The sequence below is a fragment of the Pelodiscus sinensis genome, chromosome 3 (assembly GCF_049634645.1).
Source record: "Pelodiscus sinensis isolate JC-2024 chromosome 3, ASM4963464v1, whole genome shotgun sequence".
NCBI classification, from domain to species: domain Eukaryota; kingdom Metazoa; phylum Chordata; order Testudines; family Trionychidae; genus Pelodiscus; species Pelodiscus sinensis.
In genome coordinates, this window is record NC_134713.1 from 180,890,249 (window position 1) to 180,896,391 (window position 6,143).

Below are 6,143 nucleotides of genomic sequence, written 5' to 3' on the forward strand. Positions count from 1 at the left end.
CACTGTCCATGTTTTCAATAGTGTACAGCTCCCCTTTAGGCACCTAAATAAAGGCCAGATGTGGAGCTGTTGAGTATTGAGCTCTTCCCAAAATCTGACTGTGGCATTGAAGTGCCTAAAATGAGATGTGAGCAGTTTTAGTACTCTGACCTTTGTGTTAGGTTTAATCTGTGGATTAGAATACATCCCAGCAGCAAAATAATGCAAAAATAGTTTAGGGATGGAATCCAGCCAGTGCACATGGCCACAGCTAGTTGTACTAGCCAGGGGGAAGTGTTTCAGGCGTGGTCTGTTCTCTTCAATGCAGGCTTCTGTGCCTTGCATTTCTGCACATTACAGATACTGTTGTGGAGAGCTGAGATTCCCTTTGGCAAACAGGGAGATTGTTAAATTTCCTTGTACAAGGTCAGAGATGGTGTGCCTTCATTTCAAACCCTAAGCTTTTAAACTGATCATGGTTCTTGCTGGCCCATATGGGGTTCTTAGAATAGCATTTAGCTATGAAGGTCCAATCTAGTTCCTACTGAAGTCAAGGAAAAGAACCCTTTATTCCCAACTTGCTGGCTCCTCTTTACTCTTGTCCCTCGTGAATGACCGTCTACCACTGAGCCTTTCCTAACTGTTTGCTGGTAGACACCATATATATCAAGCATGAAGGAAATTATGTGCTGCAAATAATATACATCTCATAAGAGTAAGTTTGACTTCTTATCGCTCTGTGTGAGTAAGAGCGAGCGATAAGAAGTCAACCCTCCCGGTGTCCTCCCGTCTGGGGATGGAACGGAAACGAGAACAGGGGGCTCGGGAGCTTGGTCGAAGGGAGGCGAGAACCGTCCGGCTGGGAGCGGAGCAGCCATCGCTGACCGGGAGATAAGTGTCGGCTCTGGAAATCTCTCGGCTTACGGCCCACTCGGGTCTAGGAAGGGAAGTCACGTTTGCTTAGACAGCGAGTCCGAGCGGAGGTTCCCGAGTTGCTTCCTTGGTGGTGGAAGAAACAGGGCTTCCGTTTGTCAGGGGTGCTGGTTTCTCTGGAACACGGCGTCCTTCTCAGCTGACGTTTGGCTCGAGGGGGAAGACGCAAGGTGGTAAGGTTTCCGGCTGCCTCTCATGTGTTTCTCTCTTGTTGCTCTCTCGTATTGGCCAATACGTTCTGTCTGTCTGTTTCTGTCTGCGTCTTTGTCTTTGCTCTGCTTCTGCCGTGTCCTTGTATAGCTCACGTGCAGGCATTCCAGGTGAGCATCTCCACGGGTTAAGGGCTCAGGAGCCAACGGAAATTCTGCAGGTACGCCAGTCGCGCAAGGGAGAGCGGTGGTGCGTCATGGCTGACTGACTCAGTGTTGTTGTAGAGGGCCCAATACAGAGGGCGCGGGGGGAAAGGGCTAAAGGATAGAACTCTTGCAGCCAGAGACCTTAGCGAGTGAGAGCTCACGCGGGGGTTTTTTCGGCCACCCTTGCAGAGGAATCAGTGCGGGGCCGTGGGCGGAGAAGAAACCGTCCGAGATGGACTTGAGGTGCCTGGACGTGATTCTCGGGACACGTGAAGGGTCCTCAGCGTTTGGCCTTCCCATGGCTCTGTGTGAGTAAGAGGTGCGTGCTTTGAAATCTTCAAGCGTCCTGGCAGTATGTTTCTTCTGAGGCAGAGAGCTTCCTGCTGGGGCACGGAGCCTGGTGGGTTGGGGATTGGTGAAGGGGCAGTAGGCGGTTCAAGAGAGCGTGGATAGAGATTCAAGGCCTTCTTTCTCTCCGCGTTCCTGTAGTGTCAGCGGGAGGGGGTGGCCGATGGTGGGAGGCTGCGGTGCGATGGTGGGAGGAGAAGCGATGCCGCGTTGTGACGGACCGGGCCGTGTCTGGGCACAGCTGAGGGTGTCCGCTCAGGGCGAATTGCTCTTATCCGGGGCTCCTTACAGTCCCCCTGACTGGCGACCTCTCCAAACAGGCCACAAACCAGTCTCACAGAGCGCTTCAGCAGCCTGCCTGAAGCCTCCCGAGCAAAACCCTTCCGACACCCCAGCAATATCCGTGCCCCAGATGGCCCCGGGTCTATACACAGGTGGGGGGTCCTAGCACCCAATCCCACCTACCCCGAACAAGTTCTGTCTGGTTCCAAGAAACCAGCCACAGATCCCTGGTCAATTTACCCTCTGGACCTTACCCACAAATCACGCTGGGCCAATCCTTTAGAATCTATATCTAAAGGTTTATTATTACAAGAAAGAAAAGCCTGAGAGTAAGGTTATTAAAGTACAGTACGTTACATGCACCGAATCTCCCAGTTCTCGATGCAGGCTCTAGCAGAGATGTTGCCGCTGCTGGTTTAAAAGTTCTTATTGCACATCCTACGATCAGGATGGGTTCACAGGTCTTCCGGGCTCTTCAATCCCTGCAGTGCTGCCTCTAGGATGAAGTGCTGAGCTGAGAACAAAATGGCATCGCCCACATGGCCTCTTTATACCCCCCTTCTTGGCCCCTTCTGGTATGCAGCAGGTCACCTGGTCCTCAGCCTCTCTGTGTTCCCTGCTGGCTGCTCTCAGGACAGCCCCCATTCTTTGGGTGTGTCTTTGGCCCATTGAGAACCATTGTCCCACAGGTAATTAGCATGTCCACAGGCTCGGCCCTGCCCAATGCTTAACCACATGCAGGGAAATCTTCAATTTCCAAACAGATTACAGATCTACACACACAGACATTATATACTCACATAAACAGTTTACACAGGATCAGAAAAAAAACAAGCTCCCATTCAATACCCCACATGGCTCCCTTTCATACAGATTTCTGGGGCCAGCACCCCCACCTAGGGGTGCAGCAGCGATCTGGCTGCTTCCCTCCAATTCGGTTATGTGACACTGAAACGCTAAGTTGTTTGTTTGTTTTTTCCCCTCTGCTGTGTTCGGTAGCGAGCGATAAGAAGTCAACCCTCCCGGTGTCCTCCCGTCTGGGGATGGAACGGAAACGAGAACAGGGGGCTCGGGAGCTTGGTCGAAACGAGGCGAGAACCATCCGGCTGGGAGCGGAGCAGCCATCGCTGACAGGGAGATAAGTGTCGGGTCTGGAAATCTCTCGGCTTACGGCCCACTCGGGTCTAGGAAGGGAAGTCACGTTTGCTTAGACAGCCAGTCCGAGCGGAGGTTCCCGAGGTGCTTCCTTGGTAGCTCCCGTTTGTCAGGGCTTCCGTTTGTCACGGGTGCTGGTTTCTCTGGAACACGGTGTCCTTCTCAGCAGACGCTTGGCTCGAGGAGGAAGACGCAAGGTGGTAAGGTTTCTGACTGCCTCGTATGTGTTTCTCTCTTGTTGCTCTCTTGTATTGGCCAATACATTCTGTCTGTCTGTTTGTCTGTGTCTTTGTCCTTGCTCTGCTTCTGCCGTGTCCTTGTACAGCACACTTGCAGGCATTCCAGGTGAGCATCTCCAAGGGTTAAGGGCTCAGGAGCCAACGGGAATTCTGCAGGTACGCCAGTCGCGCAAGGGAGAGCGGTGGTGCGTCATGGCTGACTGACTCAGTGTTGTTGTAGAGGGCCCGATACATAGGCGAGGGGGGGGGAAGGGCTAAAGGATAGAATTCCCGCAGCCACAGACCTTAGTGAGTGAGAGGTCTCTTCAGTCACGCCGCTCTCGGGTCTCGCTGCAGGGAGGGATTCTGGCGCCGCTCTCTGGTCGTGCAGTTTGGGGGTGTCTCTAGTGCCACCCTCGGGTCTCGTTGCTGGGGGGGAGGGGTTTTTGGGGCCACTCTCAGGTCGTGCTTGCAGATGATACCAAACTGGGTGGGGTTGCGACTTCTTTGGAGGATAGGGACATAATTCAAATGACCTTAGCAAGTTAGAGAAATGGTCAGAGGTAAACAGGATGAGGTTTAAGAAAGAGAAATGCAAAGTGCTCCACTTAGGAAGGAACAATCAGTTCCATACATACAAGATGGGAAGCGACTGTCTAGGAAGGAGCATGGCGGAAAGGGATCTAGGGGTCATAGTGGACCACAAGTTGAATATGAGTCAACAGTGTGATGCTGTTGCAAAAAAAGCAAATATGGTTCTAGGTTGTATCAACAGGTGTGTTGTAAGCAAAACTCGTGAAGTCATTCTGCCGCTCTACTCTGCACTAGTTAGGCCTCAGCTGGAGTACTGTGTCCAGTTCTGGGCGCCACATTTCAAGAAAGATGTGGAGAAATTGGAAAGGGTACAGAGAAGAGCGACAAGAATGATTAAAGGTCTAGAGAACATGACCTATGAAGCCGGGCTTCATGAACTGGGCTTGTTTAGTTTGGAAAAAAGAAGATTAAATGGGGACATGATAGCGGTTTTCAAATATCTAAAAGGGTGTCACAAGGAGGAAGGAGAAAATTTGTTCCTCTTGGTTTCTGAGGACAGGACAAGGAGTAATGGGCTTAAAGTGCAGCAGGGGAGGTTTAGATTGGACATTAGGAAAAAATTCCTAACTGTCAGGGTGGTCAAATATTGGAATAAATTGCCAAGGGAGGTGGTGGAATCTCCCTCTCTGGAGATATTTAAGAACAGGTTAGATAGACATCTGTCAGGGATGGTGTAGACGGAGCTTGGTCCTGCCTTGAGGGCAGGGGGCTGGACTCGATGACCTCTTGAGGTTCCTTCCAGTCCTATGATTCTATGATTCTATATGTGGAAGGGAGATTTTTGCCAGCTATGGTTATGAGCTGAGATACAATGTGACATTGACTGGTGTATGCACAGTGAGAACATTTGATATACAGCGGGCCAGTTCTGATCTCATTTACTAATTTTATGCTAGTGTGATTCCTTTGATTTCAGTGGAGTAACTACTTATTCATACCAGTGAAAGACAAGAATATAACCAACTATATATCGCCTCAAGGCTTATATCCTGAGATGGGCCAAGTTCATGACTAACCCAGGTTTGGAAAGAGAGAAACATGGGTAGGAAAGAGAGAAAGATGATGCTAAATTGTTGTAATGCCCTCGTTGATCACGGGCGGAAGATGGAACTGAATCCTTTAACAGACTTAACTTTCGTAGACCCATAGGGTCAGTAGGGTTATGGAGTCCAATTCATTGTCATGATGCCGGATTTGTTGTGGCTAACTCATGCAAGACAAATGGCTGTCCAGCCTCCTTTTTGGAAACCTGTAGTGAAGAAGCTTCCACAGCCTCCTGAGGCAGCCAGTTCCATTGTCCTATTGGTCTTATAGTTAGGAAGATTTGCCTGAGATTTAATCTAAATCTGCCATGCTGTAGTATTGATTCTTGTCTTACCATCTATGGCAAAAGAGAACAACTTGTCTCCATCTTTTTTGTGTCAGCCTTTCAAGTATTTGAAGGCAGCTATGAGCCCCTCCTGATTCTCCTCTTTTCCAAACTAAACGTACCCAGTTCAGCCTTTACTCATGTGGTTGCATTACACCCCTTTGATCATCTTTGCCATTCACCTTGGGATCCTTTCCAGTTTTCCCACATCCTACATCCTTTCTATAACTAGTGATCAAAATTGGACACAGTACTCAACCTGAGGTTTACCCAGTGCCATCTAGAGTGTGATACTATCATTTGATGTGACTTGCATGCTATGCCTCTGTTAATGCAATAAAAAATTGCATTGATTTTTTTTGGAACTGCAGAGCACCCTACATTTGTCTTTTTTGAATTTCATCTTGTTGTCTAGAGCCCAGTTCTCAAATGTATTCTCTATTCTCTGAAGTGTTGGCAACCTCTGAAGTGTTGTCATTGCAAATTTGATCAATATGTTCTCTGTTCCTACATCCAGGTCATAATATAGATGTTAAACAACTGATCCAGAACAGATCCCTGTGGAACCCCACTTGAGATCACTCTCCAACATGGCGTCATTCCATCAGTAGTTACTTTGCTGTTGTTTAACAATTTATGTTTCCACTCAATGGTAGTTATGCCAAGCACACATTTCTCCATCTTATATATCAGAATGTCGACTAGAACTGTGTCAAAAGCTATGCTGAAGTCCAGGTATATAATTTCCCCCACATTCCCTCTATCCATCAAACCAGCTACCCTGTCAAAAAAGGAAATCAAGCTGGTTTGTATGATTTGTTCTTGGTGAATCCTTGCAGTCTGCTAGTGATTACCCTTTCATCCTCCAGATATTTGCAAACTGAATGCTTTATACCAGTGGTTCCCAAA

General features: G+C 48.8%; 1 long non-coding RNA gene across 1 annotated transcript; it reads left to right on the forward strand.

Annotated features, from left to right (window-relative positions):
• Positions 1-710: 710 nt before the first annotated feature.
• Positions 711-3,637, forward strand: LOC142827689 (uncharacterized). Its single transcript, XR_012902401.1, has 3 exons — positions 711-1,085; positions 1,458-1,587; positions 2,898-3,637. It is a non-coding gene; the product is annotated as an uncharacterized LOC142827689 (long non-coding RNA).
• Positions 3,638-6,143: the final 2,506 nt, after the last annotated feature.